Raw genomic sequence first — 22,112 nt, forward strand, 5'->3', positions numbered from 1 at the left:
TTTTTTAAAAAAAAATATAACAGTTTTATAGAGATATCTTATCCAATCTAATCTATCTATTCACATACAATTCCCAGTTCTCTTGTTCAGTCCCTCTAGATGAGTTATACAGTCATTGATGCTATAGCTTCCCATTCTCCCTATTATGGCTTCTTTTGAAATACAGATAGTCAGGTATGCTTAAATACATAATCAACTTTTAATAAAAATAATTGTGAGGTTTGGTTTTCCAGTCCTTTTTTTATCACTTTTTAAAATGTCTGTTTATTCCAGTAACATTTTTTGAAAAGACTATCCTTACAGCGTTGATTTGTGATTGGCCCTTGGTCAGGAACCAATTAGCGATATCTGTGTTGCTCTAGGTCTGTGCTCGTTTTTGCTGTGTTGGTCTGTTCATTTGACAGAGCCATGCTCTCTTAATTACTCTGGCTAAGTCAGAGGCTGCTACCTGGACAAACAGCTCTTTGGTAAAGGTCTACAGCCTTGGAAACCCTGGGGCGATGTCTGCTTCGTCATGCAGTGTTGTTATGAATTCAAATGGAGATCAGGGTACTGAGCCCAGATTTTCTGTCTGTTGGCAGTAGGTTTAAATATGTTGCTGTGATTCCTCTAACTTTATTTTTATTATATAATTTCCATTCGCTATACCTATTACTTCTCATTTTCCTAAAATTAAAAAATTTTATTGTCTATGCATACAGAAAATTCTGCTGGAATTGTGTGTGAAGTTATGTTAATTCTTCACCATGTAATCTACAGATTTAAAATCTTTACTAGGATGTGTTTTCTAGTCCTGTGTCTCCATGTAGATGTATGTAACCATTACTACATGGTGTATAAAGATGTTATTTTATCTAAATTTTATTACATTCCCTCTTTTGTCATCACGTTGCGGTTCTCATAGAGAGGCAATATGCACACTTGGTTAGGTTTGTACTCAAGTTGTATGTTGGTCTATGAGTGACCCAAAAGGTTAAGTTCTTGACAACTAATCAGATGGTTGGTAGTTTAAACCCACACAGAGGTCCCTGGGGGGTGGGGGTGGCATAGGGCGGGGGCAGGCCTGAGAACCTTTCAAAGGATGAATGCTATGGGAACTCTATGCAATGCAGTTCTACTGTCTCATCTACAGAGTCTCCATATAGATGACATATAGATGTGACAGCAGCTGGGTTGGTGAAATAGTGTTAAATATTCAGGTTTGAATTTGTTGTTTACGTAAAGAAACATAATTGTGTGGGGGTGGCGACGGGAAGACTGTGTGTACTATTACATTATTTAAATTAATAATCGGTTTTAGGAATTTTTTTGTTGCTAATGCTGAACTTTTACTACAATTCAATGATCTTCCTTCTTAACCTAAAGTGATTTTATTTCTTCTTTCTATCTTACTTCAATGGCTTAGACTTTCGTTGTAATGTTGTGCAGGTGTTGTGAGAGCGGATATCCTTGGCAAGGGTCTCTTTTTAGGAGGAAAGCCTGATATGTTTTGTGACGAATTATGATCCTAGCTCCACTCTAAAAAGTAAAAGACACCTCTATTAAGTTGAGATGGTCCCTTTGTTCTTACTTTGCTGTGGAGTGTTGTCTTGCAAGGATAATTATTTTTTAAATATATTTACTTTGTCAATTGAAATGATCTTTCAGCAATTATTCTTTAGATTGTTAATATTGATTGATTGATTTCTAATGTTGAACCAATCTTATAATAAACCCTATTTAGTTGCACTGTATCATTATTTATTATAATCTTGTTGAAGTGATTAGCTAGAACTTTTTTTTAGGACTTTGAAGTTTATGTTTATGAGAGATGTTTGCTTATAGTTGTATTTCCATGCACTGCCATTGTCTTATTTGAACAAAATGATTCCATGCTGAACTCGTAAATGAATACTGCCTCTTGAATGTAGAGGATCTAAAATGAATGGAAGAAATCATGAAATAAAAATGCTGAACAGAAAAAAACACTAAATGGGCTGAGGAAGACAAAGCAAAGCATTGTTATGACGTGTGCAAAGACTTCGAGTTAGGAAAGAAAACACACTCAACATGTTTCAATCTTAAAACGTGAAGAAAAAAGTCAAGGTCTGTGTTGAAGGATCCGATGGGGAAAAATATTGAATGACAAACATATCATTGAATAAGATAGAAGGAATACACAGTCTCACTATACCAAGAGGTTTTGACCAATTTCAAATGTCTCAAGAAGGAGCAAATGATCAAGAGCTGATGACATTGAAGCAAGAAATACAAGCAACACTAAAGGCATTGGTGACCAATAGGGATGTAGCAATTGTTACAACAAATGAATATCACATACGCGAGAATTTACTCATCTATGATAAGAAATTTGGACAAGAGCTACCTGGCTAGCTGACTAGGGTAAATCCTCATTTATGCCCATTTCATTGAAAAGTTAAACAATATAACATGTAAATTACCAAATAATATAATTAATAACACAATATTTTTACTGTAGATAACTCAGAATGATTGTAGTACAGTCACTGGAGACTGCCGGAAATTTAAGCTGGATTCAGGAGAAAGCATGTCCCATGGTTTCTTAGGAAGACATTTGAAGGGAAGGGAAAGCTGCATTGGTGAGGAAGTGGCCGGAAAATGGAGCGCTCATTTCTTACAACACGTGGAAAGTCTTGTGCATTTTTCTGGGCACATAGTTTTCAATAAGAAAAGCATAATCATTGAAATTGTTATTGATCTTGAAGGAATATATAAGATGTTGTTCGGTATGAATTTCTTTGTATTTAACAGTTTATTTTTCTGAAATTGATAAATTTGTATGTCATGCTTTCCCCAAAGTAAAAACAAAACAAAACCCTTCTCTTGTTCTTCTCTAAATAGTTCCCACACCCTTACTAGTACTTTTTCTTTTCTTTTTCTAGGTATTGAAGGATATTTTGAAATTGAGCTCCAAGACCTCATTCTGCTTCTGATATTTTTCTCTCTTTGTTTTAGATTGGACAACTTCTGCTTGGTTATCTTTATATTTGTTGTGAGTTATTCTATAATCTCCACTTTGCTGTTTATTTTTTCATTTCATGATTTTAAACATTTTGTCTTGTTTTGTTTTAAATTTTTCATTTTGTATTTCTTTATACCTTCTGCATCTCTACTGAGGTGTTTGAACTTTCTAATCATCTCAAGATTTGTTCACATGTACTTATTAGATCAAGAATGCTTACATGTAGTTATTTATGGCTGTTAGGTGCCATTGGATCAGTTCTGACCCATAGTGACCCTTTATACAACAGAATCAATCATTGCCAAGGAGCACCATTGATATACTTTAGTTCATTGTTGCTGACATGGCACTCCATCTAGTTGAGAGCCGTCCTCTTTGTCATTGGTCCTCTACTTTACCAAGCATGATGTCATTCTCTCTCCGAACAAGTGCCCAGCGTATGTAAGGCGGAGTCCCCCATCCTTGCATCAAAGGAGCGACGTGGCTGCACTTCCTCCAAGAAAGCTTTTCTGTCCATTTAGCAGTCCATGTTACTTTCAATATTCCTCTCCAGCACCCCAGGTCAACTGCATCAATTCTTCTGTGGCCTTCCTTGTGCCATGTCCAACTTTCACATGTATGGGAGGCAATTGAATATACCATGCCCAGGGGCAGGTGAACTTTAGTCCTCAAAGTAACATCCGTGCTTTGTTTAAATTATATGGAAAATGTCAGTGTTTTGTGTTAGCCTGTATTCAATCTACGTAGGCTCAGACTACGAGTGTCAATCACCCTCCAATGAGTTGCGGTTCTAGTATCAGTTCCGATGTGCAGACTCTACAATGCTATTTGGTTCCACACAGTGTGTTTGTCACCCATTGCCCTGTCTGAGTTTAAGCAATGATCTATAACCCATAATTCATATATCACATTTCATGTATGCTGTGTTTAGGCTGAGAACCGTATCACACAAGTAGTTCAAAACAGAATTATGAAGCCCACAAACAACTTAACTTTTCTTCTCTCTCTCTCTCTCTCTCTCTCTCTCTCTCTCTCTCTCTCTCTCTCTCTCTCTCTCTCTCTCTCTCTCTCTCTCTCTCTCTCTCTCTCTCTCTCCTCTGATTAGTATTCTCTGATTTCCTGGAGCGTACTTTCAACCATCTGACCAAAAATCTGAGACTTTTGTAGTCTATCTGCCATGTGTTTTCTGTAACATACAGACTTCTAGGGCAACCTATGGAATAAGAGTTGGAAAAACAAAAACAAAAACTATCTTTGGAATATGGATTTTATTAAAGAAAACAATCTGTATTCCTCAGTGTTTTAATTCCTGTGATTCCTTGTTCCTGTTACTACCTCCATTACCGTGGAACTGCTTGGTCCTAAGATGTAAGACAATAACAAAGGGAATTTTAAAACAGAAAGGAAGAGAATCTTTCTCAACTTGCCCACTTTTTGAGCCATAACTAGAGATGTTCTCCGAGAGTCCTCTCTGTCCACAGTAGGACACAGCTGATGTTTACCTCAACTGAGACCAGGCTTTGTAATACTAGAGGAGTATGGGAATGGTAGATATATTGCTCGTGATATGGTACCTCCCATTCAAGTATTCCTCCTGCAGACTGCCATCATAATTTCTTCTTAGTTCTCAAAAGTGATTGTATGTATTTTATCCATGTTTATAGCTACACTCAAAGAAAAGAACAGCGCAGAGAGATCTTACTCCATCTTATTGGTAACCCAAAGTTCTAACAGGAATATGATCATTCTTTTATGGACGCATATATAATCTTTTGAAAACCTCATAGCCATTTGAAGACCTTATGCATCTGTAAGTTTCAAATTGATTGGAAATCTATTAAATACTTGGATGCATTACTTAATATTTTACAACCCATGGGAGTTAGGAGAATCTATGTATGTCTTTGGTATTCAGAAACTATTTTTGAATTTAGGATGTATTAAATCAAGGAAAAGACACACATATAAGTCAGTTTTTAATCTTGTGAAAACAGAGATGATGAAAGATAGAAATTACTTTTAGAGAGTAGTTAATATCACTAAAAACAATATTTAAAATAATTTCCTAAGGATAAAATGTTAAAATCCCTAGATGAATTCCTTCTATCCTTAGAATTACATTAAGGGAATTTTCCTTCAAACAGTACTGTTCAACCCAAAGCTAATGAAACAGGTGGAGAAACTCTAAAAACCATATTCATTATTTGGGAACATTTCTTTAACAAGTATTTACAAAAAGCTACACCATGGAAACTTAATAAGGTGATGACAATGTACATTTGGATTAGTCATTTTCTTTCCTTTGAAAATTTTTCTTTAAAGAACCAGAGGGTGGATGTTTTATACTTTGTAGATTCTATAATTTTCATCAAAATTATTCAGTTCTTCCTTGTAGCATAATAGCATCTACATCCTAGTAGGGTTAAAGAAAACCCAGTAAAATTGCCATATTACACATGTCTTAATGAAGTTTGAATGTTAAATAAATTACACATTCCTGCGGGAATTGTGCCCACTTGGACCCCACCACACCAAGGCAAAACACCAAGGGCCTGCAATGGAACAGCAATGAAGTCCCCAGGGAACACCAAAAATAGACTGGTGTCCCTTCAGACACACTAGAAAAAACACTCCTAAAGGGCAACAAATAGACCTTGAACAATTTATAGGCTTTTTCTTTTTGTCATTGGCTTTTTGTTGTTGTTGGAGCTATTGTTTTATTTTCTATTGTTGCTTGTTTGATTGGTCTTGTGTTGGTGTATATTGTTATCTCTGCATGTCTATCTAGATAAGATAGGCGGGATAAACAAGCCAGAAGAGAAAACAATGGGATGAAAATTGCAGGGGACATGGGAGAGGGGAGGCAGGGGAAAGGAAATGGGGGTTAACACACCCAGGGAAAAGGGAAAAATAAATGACTGAAAATTGATGGCAAGGAGAGTGTAGATCTCCTAGGGCTTGATCAGGGTAATATAACCAAGAGGAATTACTGAAACCCAAATGAAGGCTGAGCATAATAGTGGGACAAGAGGAAAGTCAAAGGAAATAGAAGAAAGAACAAGGAGGTAACGGGCATCTATAGAGATCTAAATACAGGCATGTGCATATGTAAATATATTTGTATTTGATGGGGAAATAGATCTATGTATATATATTTATAGGTTTAGTATGAAAGAAGCAGATGGACATTGGACCTCGACTCAAGTACTCCCTCAACACAAGAACAATTTGTATTAATAATCCGGCATTCTGAGGTATTCACCTTCCTGACATGATCACTGAAGACACAGTGGGTGCATAAGCAAATGTGGGGAAGAAAGTTGATGTCTGGGGTCTTAAAGACTTGAAGATAAACAAGCAGCCATCTAGCTGAGAAGCAACAAAGCCCACATGGTAGAAGCACACTAGCCTATGTGATCAAGAAGCGATGATGGGATCAGGTATCAGGCATCAAAGACCCAGGGCAAAAAATCATAATGGGAATGCAGGAGGGAGTGCAGAGTGTAAGCTTAAAGACAATCTGTAGGCAATTGGACATCCCCTTACAGAAAGGTCATGAGGAGAAGAAGGGCCAGTCAGAGTGCTGTATAGCACTGATGAAACACACAGCTTTCCTCTGGTTCTTTAATGCTTCCTCCCCCCACTATCATGACCCTAATTTTACCTTACAAATCTGACTAGATCAGAGTGTGTACATGGGTACAGATGAGAGCTGGAAACACAGGGAATACAGGACAGGTAAACTCCTCGGGACCAATATTGAGAGTAGCCGTAGCAGAAGGGGAAGTTGAAGGGAAGAAAAGGGAACCAATCACAATGATATATGCATATCCCACTCCCAGGGGGGTAGACAACAGACAAAGGGGTAAAGGGAGACATTAGGCAGTGCAAGACATGAAAAAAATAATATATAAATTATCAAGGGTTTATGAGGGAGGGGTGGGAAGCGGAAATGAGGAGTTGATATCAAGGGCTCAAGTAGAAAGAAAATTCTTTGAAAATGATGATGGCAACATATGTTCAAATGTGCTTGACACAATGGATGGATGGATGGATGGATGGATTGTGATACAAGTTGTACATGCCCCCAATAAAATTATTTATAATCAAAAGAACTGCATATAAAATGAAAAGTTGAATAATAGATATTTTCCTATTGTACTTGATAGTGAGGGATCAAGGTGTAGATAATGTGAATGAATTGTATGTTGTTTACAGGTGCCATTTAATTGGTTCTACCTCTAATGACCCTGCATACAACAGAACAAAGCACTGCCCAGTCCTACACAATCTTCACAATTGTTCTTCTGTTTGAGCCCAGTGTTGTATCCACTGTATCAATCCATCTCTTCTTGGCATACCATTTTAGCACTTCCTCTCCACTTTACCAAACATGATGTCCTCCAGGTATTGGTCTTTCCTAACAATATATACAAATACATGAGGCGAAGTCTTGCCATTCTTGCCTCTAAGGAGCATTCTGGCTGTATGTCTTCCAAGACACATTGCTTGTTCTCTGGCATTCCATTATACTTTCAACATTCTTTGCCAGTCCCGTAGTTCAAATGCATCAATGCCTCTTCAGTCATTCTTATTCAACATCCAACTGTTATCGGCATATGAGATATTTGAAAATACTGTGGCTTGTGTCAGGCACATCTTTGTCCACCTTGCATTCCAGCACTTTAGGGAGGTCATGTGCAGCAGATTAATGCAGTGTAATGCATCCTTTGATCTCATGGCTGCTGCTCCCATGAGCACTGATTGTGGACCCAAGCAAGACAAAATTCTTGGCAAGTTTAATCTTTTCACCATTTTCATAATGTTATCTATTGGTCGAGTTGTGAGGATTTGGATTTTCTTTACATTGAGTTGTAACCCATTTTGAAAGCTTCAATCTTGATCTTCGTCTAGTGCTTTGAGTTTTGCATGTTTTCAGCAAGTAAGATTGGTCACCTGCATATTGTAGGTTGTTGATAACCCTCTTCCAATACTGATGCCACATTCTTCTTTAAATAATCCAGTTTCTCTGATTGTTGCTCAGCATACAAACTGAATAAGTAGGGGCTAAGGACATAACCTCGATGCACACCTTTCCTCATATTAAAACATGCAGTATTCCCTTGTTATGTTCATACAACTGCCTCTTGATCCATACACAAGTTCCTTAAGAGTACAATGAAATGTTCTGGAATTTCCATTCTTCTCAAGGTTATTGTGTTTGTCCATATACTTTAGAGAAACAAATCCACAGAAACTCATGTAAAAGAGAGAGTTTTATATAAAGAGTAAGTGCGGATCAAGAAAACATCCCGGTCCAGTACTGTCCAAGCACACAAGTCCAACATTAACCCTTAACCCCTATGTCCAACCCCAACCCACAAAGTCATTCTCCATCTCAAAAAGCACACACTATGATGCCAACTGCAGGGAGAAAGCCGAGTCAGTGAATGTGTAAGCATCTCAGCGCTGGCAGGGGTCTCCACACAGCTGCACCAGCACCCAAGTCTGCATCAGGGTAGGTCCATGAAGCTTCTCCTCAGAGATATCTTGCAAGAAATGAGTCTTGTCAGCTAAAGCAGGACTGGCTAAGGCAGCTGCACCCTGGTCCAACCATCACAAAGCAAGAGACAGGAGAACTCTAAAGGCGAGGTTCACCAGAGCCATTTATCTCTCTGTCTTTCAATTAACCCCACATGTGTTTATTGGCCAGGTTTGCACAATAAACTAACTACCTCAGCTATGCATAGTTCTTATAATATACATATGCAAATACCTTTGCAGAGTCAATAAAACACAAGTTAACATCTTTCTGATATTCTCTGGTTTCGGCCAAGATCCATCTGGCATCCTCAATTATCTCATGTTCCAAGTCTTCTGAATTTGGCCAGAACTTCATTAATTTCCCTGTCAATGTACTACTGCAATTGCTATTGAATGATCTTCTGAAATAGTTTACTTGCATATGATATAAATGATATTATTTCATAATTTGAGCATTCTTTTGGGTAACCTTTCTTTGGAATGTGTGTAAGACAGTTGACCAAGTAGCTTTCTTCCAAATTTCCTGACACAGATCAATGAGCGCTTCCAGTACTTCATTAGATTCTAGAAATATTTCAATTGGCATTCTAGAAATTCTTAGAGCCTTCTTTTTGGGTAGTTCTTTCATTGGAGCTTGAAATTCTTCCTTCAGTCCATTGATGCTTGCTCATGTGCTATCTCCTGAAATGGTGTAATATCGACTAGGTCTTTTTGGTACTGTGACTGTATATACTTTCCATCTTATGTTGGTGCTTCCTTTATCATTCAATACTTTTCCCATAGAGGCTTTCAATATTTCTACATGGAGCCTGATGGATTTTTAGTTCATTCAGTTTGTGATGTTGTAATAAAACTTTATTTCAGGTTAAGATGTTATAATAAATTATATTTACTAAAATAGACAGTAGGCTGGATTTGTTATACTTACTGTATATTGGAATTCATTACTCTAAAACGTGACCTATAGTAGAGGAAAAAGAAAACATTGAATGACAAATGTATAATAAAGTATAATCAGTACACAGGGAGAATTATGTACTGAATACGATGGAAGCATAGAAGATGAATTTTCTTACATGGTTTTGCAAAATTTAGTTTTAAAGTCCTTGTTTCATCCCGCACCCTGGATGGTTGATATGGAATCTAAGGTCTGACATGAAAATGAAATTAGGTGAAAATTTTTCACAAGAAAAGGGAAGACTTAACTTTTCAGAAAGAGGAGACGCCATTAGCAGCAAAGTTAATATGTGCATACAGAATTGCAAGCATGTTTGGAGTTTTTAAAGCATCAGGGAGAAAACCAAGAGTGTACTTCTCTAAGTTGACATGGTGTTCACGTGAGAGATGAGCGGAAAAGCAATTGAAAGGTAGAATTCAACGCAGACGTGTTCAAGCTTTCGTTTTATATTAAAACAACAACAACAAACAAAACTCTGAATGACATGAGGAGAAAGGACTAGAGTGCACAGTGTTAGCAGGAATCTATCAAGAAACAAAGTAGTCAAATCTAGAAATAGGGAAACAGTGGAAGGCCTGGAGATGCGCAGGGGTCACTTCAAATAATTATTTAGAAGTCAAAACCAATGAGACCTAAAAATAGATTAAGTCAGTGTTTCTCACAGTGGACAATACCACCCTCTTGGGGAATAATCCAGAGATGCTGTAAAGCAGACACCTATACTTTTTCCTGGTTTATGGACTATATAGTACAAACGTTTTCAATTTTCAGGGGCCACTGAGATTTTGTTTGCTTTGTTTTTCTAAAAAAGGGGGTGGTAAGTCAAATAAGTTTGAAAACTATGGATTAAATGAATCATGTTTTAGTTAAAGGGGAAGAAATGATAAAAATGTGAAGGCTCCCAGTTTTCCAGAGACCTACTGGTGTTATCATTACACTTTGGGCGGCTAACTCTGAAGCCATCAGTTAGAAACCACAAGCCACTCCACGAAAGGAAGCTGGGGCTTTCTCCTCCTGTGAAGAGTAGTCTCAGAAACTCACAGGAGCAGTTCTAGTCTACCCTAGAGGTGCACTGTGTATGGGCATCCACTCAATGGCAGTGAGTTGGTTTTTTTTTCCTTTGGTTTTTTAATGCCACAAAGTAACATGGAGACTATATGAGGAAAGAAACATCAATTTATCAAAGAAAATTGTAAGTTTTAGACATATTTTAGGCCATGATGAGAGATTCAGAGGATGTTTTATAGCCAAGAGTTGACTATATATTAACCAAAGGGTCAAAAGGAAGATGGATATATAAAAGAGGGAGTCGACTGTATGCAATGCTACACTATGTTATTTTTAAAGACTGGATAATAAAGGTATAGGTAGGTTTATGTTGGAGGTAGGGTAGGAAGTCACTCTTGGTGGACTCACATTTTTAATGAAATATGAAGTACTTGCTAAGACAGGAAGTTAAAAGTTGATGATTGGGTTAGAAGAGAGCACCAACAATTTGTAAAATTATCATGTGGAATGGAATAGGAATGTAAACTGACCAAGGAATAGGGTAACTTCTGTTTTCGGACTTGTAGAGAGTCCAATTTTCACAGTGGTATTATTTCTCCATTGATTTGGGGTCAGTTGGTCAAAAGAACAGCGAAGTATGATTATAGAATGGATGCCAGCTTCAGTGCGAAGCAGATGCACTCAACTGAGGTAGAAACTTAACAAAGATGCCTGCGGGAGTCTTGCCATAATCACTGAGCACTTTATCATTTCAGTGTTAGGTGGTCTCTCGCATTGTGTCTATTGATTATCTAATGCTTGAGATTTTTATCTGTTGTTCCTTCTCTTTCCTTCCTTCGTGGCTCTGAGCTAGAGCACAGTCTTATTACCATGTAATAATAACAGTTGCAATTTATAAAAGGGAGCCACCTTCACTTGCCTGTCGCCCTCTTTAAAAGACCAGAAATGTCCCCATAAAGGTGCAGTGATTAGGAATATGACCTGTGTGCTCTAGAATTTGGAAATGAACAACCAGCACAATCGTGCTGTGACCCAAGCAAACAAAAGGACATGGTCTCTTCCCTTTGCTAAACAGAACGGCATCTAAAGACGGAACTCCCTGATTCAGTTATGTTACTGTTCTTCAGTTTGCCTCGATTTAATTCTATCTATTTCCAGAACTCGAATGTTAACTGTAGAAGTCCAGCGTCTCGGGAATGAATATAGAATCCTTTCAATTCCTGGGAATTATCTTTGTTCTTAGATGTTATGGAAACCATTTCTTTTAAAAAATTTACTAAAAGATCATTTTATCAAGCGTATTTGTACAAATGTTGCCATCATTATTTTATAAACCTTTACTTTCTATTGAGCCCTTAGTGTCAGCTCCTATTTTTCCCTGCCCACTCTCATGTGACCACTTGATAAATTATAAATTATGATTATTGTCATATCTTACACCAACCACTGTCTCCCTTCCCCCATGGGTTCTATTGTTCATCCCCCTGGGGTTGGGGGTGAGATAGGTTTCCTCTGCCCCCCTCCCCATCTTTCCTCTCCTCTACTGGTATTGCTACTCCCATTCTTGCTCCTGGATTTTCGTGTCCTGATCACGTCTCTTTTCTGTACCTGTGCACATCCTCCCATCTAGCTCACATTAAAAGTCAGGACTGGTGTTATAATACTAGGGGTGAGGAAGCCTCAAAAACCAGAGAAATATTGTGGTCTGATTGAGCCCTGATTGACTCATGCCTTCCTTGTGACCCTTCTGTGAAGTCATGTCCCATTGTCTACAGATGGGTTTTGAGTCTCTAATGGAAACTATTTTTATATAGTTAATATATTTCTTTCGACATAGATAATACATTCTACATGGTTAATACATTCATTCATTCTGCATGAATTCATAATATATTTATTCTACATAGTTAACATGTTTGTTAAAGGAAAAGCTCACTTTCTTACATGTATAAAGTCCAAGTACAATATAACTTACCTAAATATTGTCTTGTTCCAAGTAAAATAATGTAATACAATTTCAGATAGTACAGGTTGTCTCTAGAAAGCATGCAAGGCCGCAAGGAGGGGGCTGTGGGAGAGTTCACAGCCATGTGGAAAACTGGCTTTTAAGAGGAAGCCATGGAACCAAAAGTGGAGCTCCAGACCAGACAGAGTGAGCACTGGTCATAAGAGAGAGGGAGGATGCATGAACTCTGGGAGATCCTGCCCTCCGAGAGCTTGCCTGCAGTTTCTACCTTTATCCTCTCCTACCCTCACTTGGGGGTGGGGGTGGGCATGGCTGAAGGTATTGGCCGTTCTTAGTGGCTGAGTTCAGGCACATTGTGATGCAACGTTGCTGGATTCTAGTGTGCACGCCCAGGTTGACCTTCATCAGCATGCCTAGGTGACCTTGATCTGCATATGCCCAGCTTTGGATCATCCCCATAGGTTTCTAATGTGCACCTGATTCTTTCAAACCCCTTTATTGTGCCTGGGTCGGCAAATTTCTGGTTAGCATAGGCATTTGGTGGAGATAACACCCTGCATTTCTAATCCTCGAACCTATCAGTAGGATTTGGAATGGGAAGACATTGGTGTATTGTTTGCATTACAGTAAACTTTATTGAGAGTCTGTCACCTTCTGAGTTGGAAATTCCATGTTCATAATAATATGTGTGTATGCATGCACACTTAGCACAGACAGCCAATTGAGCAAGGGAGTGAGTCCAAAAATCTGGATAGCCCCATTTGTAAATAAATTACTCTTATCTGACTTGAATTCATCTTCCTTTTTGCTTCTGAACAGGGTTTTGATACACAGTTGCTGTGAACCTATGGCCTCATCTGGTGCAAAATTGCTCTGTAATGAATGGCCTGGAGGCAAAGGCGGCATTTCCTTTCCCTCGTGTACTTACAGATGGAAGTAAGGATTTCTGTTCCACAGAGCCAAAGAGGTTTCTATCACAATCAGTCTCTCCTTCTCCACTCAATAAAGCAAAAGCAAAATCTAATATCACCTGCTGTTGAACTTGTTACAGTGATTGTGTTTTTTCAACATGCCTAGGTCCCTTTTGTCGCTATGGTTAACTCACTGTGGGATCAAATGCTTCTATGCATGGGAAAGAAACTACAAAAAACAATGAATGTCATTTTGAAAGGAAGAAGGGAAAAGACATCTACAAAGGTGTTGGGAGAGACTTCTGGCTGTCAACTAATCTCTGTGATTTGTGAAGATCACTGTTCACCATTCTGTGTGTTTGTTTTGTGTATTCTTTAAGAATGGCCATTAGAATATGTACATAGATCCACCCATTCCCTGTATGTGTTAATCTGGGTTGACTAGCTAAATAAATCCAGAGACACTCAAATGTGTATATGAAAGACCTTTATATACAAGAGCAATTGAATATTGAGAAAACATCCCAGCCCAGTCCAGATCAAGTCCGTAAGTCCGACATTAGCCCATATATTCAATACCAATCTATAAAGACCTCTTCAAACCCACAGAGCACATGCAAGGATGCCGAATGCAGGAAGATCACAGGCCAGCCTTGTGGACCCAGTGGCGACAAAAGAATCTCAGCACTGGCATGGGTCTCCACTTGGCTCCTCCAGCTCCAGGCTCTGGCTCCATCAGTGTGGTTCCATGCTTCTTGTCAATAGGAAAGTGTCGAAGAGAGTGCATCCCTCCTCCAGGGAGGAAGACAGGGGTTCCCAGAATGCTCAGGAGAAGGCCATGCCCATACAGAGGCCTCTTTGGCTGTGAACTGATCAGGTTGTATCGTTCATTTACTCTTTTGTAAATGAGCACTTATTTTACTAAGGATCAGTGAAGACATCTTTCACATCTGGCTCTCTCCATGCATGGTCCCTGAGAAGTCTGCACTTGACTCTCCTGATGTGCCTATTGAAGTGTAGATACTGGGCCCTGTTCCAGGCATGTTAGTTCCACATTTCTGGAAATTTCAACAAGTATTTTAGGTGGAGCTTATGATAAACATTGTTGGTTTTGTTTTGATTTCACAATTTTAGAATAAAATAGAATTGCCAGGAGAGTACAAGATTACTATGAATCACTAATCCAATTTCTCTTAATGTTAACATCTTTCCTAACCATAGTACAAGTACCAAAATCAAGCATTTAACATCGGCACAAATCAATCTTAGAAGAAATGCAAGCAATATTGCCCAGATGTGAAAAGGAAGATACTGCAGCTCACTTGGTTTGATCACAGCACCAGGAAAGGCAAGCACTAGACAAGGTCCTCGTGTTTGGTGAAGTGAGGGGCAGGGAAAACTTTATATAAAATGGATTGGCAAAAGACTTTTGACCTTGAACTCCAGTCTCTCAAAGATTGGGGATATAGCACAGGGTGAGTAGTGTTTTGTTTTTTTATACAGAGGTTGCCATGAGTCAAAACCAACTTGATGGCAACTAACAACAAAAATAGTAACAATACTAGTAAATAAAGTGAAGATTTTATCCAGGTTTCACCAGTGTTTTACTATGTTGTAGAGTACAAAAGAAACTCTAAGATGTAAGTTTAATGTAAGGAGACTATTTGCTAAGCCTTAAAGGGCGCAAAGATACAGCATCCAAAAGAGGGAGCTCATCATGGAATCGAAGAGTTTACAGAGAATTTGAGGCTTAACTAGGACATAAGAGGGGAAGGGAATCTGTCCCAGAAGCATGATTAGTGGCAGATCAATACAACACAATTGCATTCAGAACTATAGAAATGGAAATTGGTCCAATGGACAAGGGTGGTAGATATATAATCTTTGTTAATTTGAGGATTAAGAGTGTAGGGTGGAGTCTAGCTTGTCCATCAAATCATAGCCAAAGAGGCCTCTGTGTGGACATGGCCTTCTAAGAATTCTGGGAAATCCGGTACATCCTCCTTGGAGGCGGGAGGCATGTCTCTCTGCCACTCCCTGGGAGACATTGCAGCTGACAAGACACATGGAACTACCTAATGCCCTAAGTTGGAGAAGCTACATGGACCTACCCTGATGCAACCAGACCTCTGAAGCCAGAGAAGCCATGTAGAGACCCCTGCCAGGCCTGAGATGTTTCTAATGCCACTGGATCCAAAGACTTTCTGCCCAATAGCCTGTGATCTTCTACATTCAGAGTCATTGCATGTGTTTCATGAGTCTGAAGAGGACTTTATAGATTGGTATCAGACATATGGGCTAATATCGTACTGATGGACTTAATCTGGACTGGGCTGTTCTCTCAATGTTTAATTGCTCTTGTACATAAATCTCTTTCTGATAAACACATGTCTGCCCATGGATGTGTTTCTCTAGTCTAGCCAGACTAACACAACACACTTACAAGAATGGTCCCAGCCCTTTCAACCAAGGCAGTCAAAGCATGGCTCAAGGCAGGGTCCCAGTGTTAAAGTCTCCATGAAAGACACAGTCAGGCAAGCCTACAAGGGATACTGCCTCTTCCTTGGCTGGTTATGGAGGTGATGGTAACCTACCTTCACCTGCCTGAGCGCAGTCCTGTTCACATCCCTGGTTAATGGTCAGAAGTACGGCCATTCAATAGAGGCTTAGTCCCGGTGGCGACTCTGCAAAGTGGATTTGGGGCTTGTACTTTATTCTCCAGACTTCTGCAAACCTAGTGCTAAGAATGTAAGTTCTAATACAGCTAATGTCTTTTTTATGTTTTAGAATCTAACCTAGTATTTGGCATTTACTTTGTTGTTAAGTAACCTAAGGCTTATTCGCTAACCTGCTGACTCTCGTTTCTGTATTTTTCCATTGCTTAAGCTTGTTATTTCCACACTAGTTTTTCCACCCAGAGCCACCAGATTCAAAATTTTGGCAGGCTGCTGCTCATGCCCATAAGGAATACCAGTGGGAAGTTCCCTAGCCATTCCTTCCCCTAGTTAACATGTGTGGTTATGATTGGATGTGAAAAGTCACCCCATCCACTCATGGTTTGTTGCTTTATAAACCAGAGTTTTAACAGTGCTCAGACTGAGAGACTTTGAGTAATGGCTGACTCCTGGTCGCTGGTTTTTAATAAAGCTTCTCATTTGACCAGTTTAGTGTGGTCCTGATTGACTAGGAAACTTGGGTACAACAATACAACAATTTACTGCTCTGGATCAGCTTTTCTTTAACTGTGGTTCTTGATACTGAATGAGGGAGTCAAGAACAAATTGGCTGGAGGGAAACGTTGCTTGTCCCACCTGGGAGAGTCGCGGGGGTGCAAAGATGCTGGAGTAAATCCTGCGAGTAACTGTTTGCAGGTTCCAGGAACATGGCAGAAAAGCTGAGTGAGAAGGGGATTCCTTGTTAGAAACAAAAAAACAAACAAAAAAAGAACTCCATTAGGTCAGAAGGTGAGATTATACATTTTTTATTATTATTATGAATCCTGAAAACATCTTGATCCTGAAGACCTTGTCCCCTAGAATTGGCCCTGCATTTGCATTTTTATAAACGTTCTCCATTGTCATGCAAATAAAAATGGCCAACAGAAAAGCTCCGGAGGGTCTTTGCCTTGCCTTTCCCTCGGGACTCAATCTTGAGCCTTGAGTAGTTATTCCATGCTTCCAAGGTAGATCCCAGCTGGCTAAGTGCTACAATTGGTGATAGTAAAAGATTTCTGAATGAGCAATAACTGAAAAATAAAATGGAATGCAGACTGAACCCGAGGAGTTTCTGGCAGCACTCATCCATGCTTCAAGTTTCTCGGGCAAAACGGGATTGCTAGTGGAAAAACTTGAAGAAGCCCAGCAATAGATAATACTACTTTCCACACTAAGAGCTGCTTTGTACACTCAGAAGGCAGCATAGGGGATAATTCAGGCCATCTTATAACTATACTTACACATAGGCCATAAAGACCTACCCATTGTCATCAAGTTGATATTAACTAATAGAGATGCAAAGGAGAGAGCAGAAATGCTTCATGGTGTCTCAACGTGGAAATCTTTATGGTAGTAAATAGCCATATATATATATATATATATATATTTTTTTTTTTTTTCCCCCTGTAAAGCAGCTGCTGTGTTTGAGCTCCTGCACTTACAGTCACCAGACCAACACTTACTACCCAATGTTCCACTGTGGCTTCTTGCCACAATGACAGCACTGCTTAATAATACTAGAGAGGCAGTCAACTAGCAGCCAAGGTCCAATTGTAGAAATCCAAAGGATAATTCGGTTTTTATTCCTTATTATATATGATGCAGTAGGGTAACCCAGAGCAGACAAATGAACAAGCTGGTGAAAGCATTGGTATGAAATTTACACCACTTGGTTCCAAGTTTCCTTGTAATTTCTTTAAATACTTTTCTCTCATTATATGTCCTTCCAATATCTCAACGCAAGGAACATGAATAGTTAATAAAATCCACAGTTCCTTAAATTCTCTCAGTTACCCAGTAAAGAGAAATGAAAATCTTATTTTCTCCAATTTGGAGTTTAGGAAACTAGTTCAGATAGGGAAGGTGACCGACTTATCCTGGTCCCATGGCAAGTATTCAATTGAGGTGCGTCTACACCTCTTCAACACCACTCCAGAATCAGTGTTAGTTTGCAACACACCACCCACCTCTAATCCTGGATTTATTCACTCTGTGCTGAAATGGATATTTTGTGTATCCAAATAGAACATTTGGAGGAGTCAGTATTTATACACAAATTCAAGTAGGGCATCCAAAAGGAGAAACATTGTGAACCTGGTTTATTTAGCAATTATAACTGGGAAATGTGATTGTGGGAAGAATATTGACATCAATCAGTGTGAAATTATACACTTTCCAGAAGGGACTAGATAATCCCAAATGTTGGCATTTATTTCGGTACCAAAAACCATGGCTTTCGTTGAGAAAGAAGTGAGTGATGCCTACGAGGACTGTCGTTGTGAGAAGTTGGCGTATTATGTGAAAAATTATTCATTCCTGGGAGACAGATATAATTTAAGACCTGATTCACACAGCTATCATCAAAATTGTATGGAAGAAAATTTGAGTTCTAGTCTTTTTTAACCACTTAAGCTTGTTTTGTGTTAAACAGGTTTTTAACCAAGAGAGCTTGTTTTGTGTTCATCAACAGTTTGTTCTTCATGTGGCACCTCCGTCATCACATCTATAAACTGGGAGGATTGGAATTATCTTTTGGTTGGCGTTACTAATGGGTTTAATTATGAATTCTGAAGGATACTGGTTGAGCAAAATCACATCATTTTTGACTGATAGGAGTATATTCCAATGAAAATGTTCCTCTTGTTTCACATATTATCTGTGATTCCTTGGGTCTTGCCATTAACCCTGTCAACTCTGATAATTTTTCATCAGAATCTCAGGAAAATTCAGCGTCATGAATTTCTTTATTTTTATTTGTTCTTTGAAGACATAATGGATATAAGTTGTTTTCCGGCTCCCTCTTTAGCTGTGCCTTTGGCACTGAGTTCTTGTCCTGAAGTCTTATGCATCTGAAGTTGCCAGGTCTGAAGTGTCTCTCAGTAAGTTGATTGGAGAGACTTTCTCTTCTGCAAGATTCCAGATGACAAAGGTTTGGGTCAAGCCATATGGTATATCATCCTCCACGCCTTAAGATCTAAATGTGGAGGACGATTTCGGCAAATCCTGGAACAAGTGAAACGTGGCTTTTGTAACAGACATCTAATTGTGTACCTGCCTTTCTTTATGCAGTCCTCCCTGGTCACCTCCCTTTATCCCTGAACCAGAACAAGAAAGCATAAACGTATGGGGTTGCATGGATGCAGGATTTGATTTCTAAGAGAGGAAGTTAGAACATTCACCAGCTCAGAAGAAGTATTTTTTAAAAGAATCTATCGGAAACAATACTGGGGATGTGAAATATATTTTCAGTTGATGTGGACATATTTCGTATCAAGTCAGTTAGTAGTTTCCAAACTTAAGGTTAGCCTCAGGAGTTATCTATTACTGATACTTGAAATATATAACAAATAAAAATGACAGTTTCCATCCCATATCCCCCTTCATCTTTTCAAATGAATCGTAGTTGCTGTGGTAGCTTCAGATTTTTCTCTTGGAGAGCCTTAGAAAAGGGCCTAGAAGAAATGCCTTTAAACTGACGCATTGCTGTAAAATATATGCTTACTGGGAGTGACCACACACAAAGCGCCTCCTTGACCAGGGTAGAAACAGCTACAGAGATTATTTCCTCTGACCCTCTTTAGACTGATGAGGACACCAGGCTCAAAGATGGCAAGCAATTTGCCCAGGGTAACAATCTAAGTCAGTAGCAAGGTTTGGCTTGAAAATCGAGTGTTAGGTTTTCAGGAAAGAAAACACTGTCATGTAAAGCAATTAATTAAATTCAAGGCTTTAATAGCAAAGCGCGTGTGCTTCCTTCGGTGAGAATGCCTTTTCTAAGGTCAGCTCAATACTGAGTGCATTACAGCTATATTGATTTTACAAGACTGCCGTGGCCATTTCCCAAGACAGGTGAGAGGTTTCTATTGCTTTGTTTTGAAGTTTCTATTTGTTTGTTTTGAGGTGTCTGATAAACAATTTTTTTTCTTTTAAATCCTTTTATTAGGACCTAATCCAGACATCACACCATATACTTCAGTCACATCAGGCAGTGGTTACCACATTCAGTTTCAGAACATTTTCTACATTTGTGTACCTCTAGATATCAGCTCCCCATGACCCGCCCACCGCTTCTGCCATACCCCACCGGAACCCTTAATCTTGTGATTGTTTCTACAGACTCGTTCATCCTGGGTTTCCCATATCAAAAAGCATAGAAAAGTATGTAACAGAGATTCAGGAATGCTGCCAACAAAGACAAAATACAACAGAAACAAACCCCAATATGGAAACCAAAACACAGTAAATATTAAAAACCAGATGAGGCACAAAGTGTATTAAAGGAAAATCAGATAAAAAATTATTTTTTTCTTTTTACTCTTCTAATCACACCAAGCAATATTGTACAATAACTACCAAAATAAGTTTCAAATTATTTTCTTCCCTCTTGAACTCCTTGATAGCAGTTCCCATTGACTTCCCCTGCCCCCACAAAACACTTAATCTACTGGTTGTCTAAATTAGGTTCATTTATCCTGAGTTTCATATATGGATAAACATTGAAAAAACACATAGCAAAGATTCAAGAAGGCTACCCCCGATGACAAAATACAACAGAAATAAACCCCAAATTGAAAAAAAAAAAAACACAAAACCAAACAAACCTCAGGATATATTAAAAACCAAATCAAGACCAAGGGAGATCACATGATAAGATTTTAATGATTCCTGTCATATTTATCATTTTAATCTGCTAAAATCATCTCTTCAATACGCTCTGTCTGATAGCTAGTTAAACCTTGATTCTGGTTAGAGGGACATCACTGGAGGTTTATTCTAAGTGTGGATCCTGCAATAGTAATTTACACTTCCACTGTCATCCACACCCTTCTGCATACCAGATCTTACAATTAAACGCTGATATTATCCCCTTCTTTGGATTTGGATTGTATAATTTAAAATTCTAATATACAGGATGTTTCTGTATTTCTTCAATGTGAATTTAGTTGAAGTCTCAGTTAGATGTCTGCATGGTTGGACACAAACCTTTAAGACCCAAATGCTATTCTATCTTAGAGGGGCACTATCTAATATTTTCATCACATTTTTCTATACCACGCATATCTTTGGTGTTTCCTTCATGAGGGTGAGTATGGAACAATGACATGTTGTAAGAACTAATTATTATTAAATTGGATCTAGGATTAAATATTAGCCCAAAATCTATTCCTGAATCTTATGTTTTTTACCTTCCTTTGGCTCACCTTAATTTATGGAAGACATTTTTGTTAACTTATGGCAGATAAACGTACAGATCATCTCCCTAGAGCATGAGAACCTTGTGTTTATAGTGTCATTTATTAACCCATATTACTAATTTTTAAAATACTACTGAGAGTGGGAAGTTGAACAAGTGTAGACTAACTACATATTGCAATACCTGCATTGTTCACTTTGACATAATAAATCCTTAAGTGACTGGACGCTATTTACAAGAACCATGGAGTTGGTTGTAAGGAGAAACTTACAATAATATTCACTGGCAATGTCAATCACAGGTCTACCAGAATCATATATATCTTAATACAGCAAGTAGGGCGTTGAAGCCGTAAGTCACACCTGTGACTCTCACTCTAGTTTGGCTTTTCTCAACCCATATAGCACCTCCCTCACTCTATTCTACACACATTTATTTTGTGCCCGTATGTACCAGACACTTTAGAAAGCACTGTAGTGAACGAGACAGAATTCTAGCCCTGTGGAGTTTATAGATTCAGTGGCAAAGAGAAAAAAGTAAAAACTAAAATAAAATATTTGATGTATTTATGACAGTGCTGAGGACGTAGAAGTTCAGCATGTCGTGAGACATATAAGAGGATGACCGAATCACATGAAGATCAGATTGACAAAATTGGAACTCATACTAGGAGCTGGCTGTGAGACTCCCCAAGTGTCAAGGTCACAACTTCAGTATTCTCAGCAATTGCATTAGGGGATGGTTGTGATCATTCAATGCAGTAGGGCCTATGGGAGCAGTAGCAAGCAGTTATTGGAACATAAATTATTTGTGCTGCTGTTGACCATCTGTCTT

The sequence above is a fragment of the Tenrec ecaudatus genome, chromosome 2, assembly GCF_050624435.1.
Source record: "Tenrec ecaudatus isolate mTenEca1 chromosome 2, mTenEca1.hap1, whole genome shotgun sequence".
Lineage (NCBI taxonomy): Eukaryota > Metazoa > Chordata > Mammalia > Afrosoricida > Tenrecidae > Tenrec > Tenrec ecaudatus.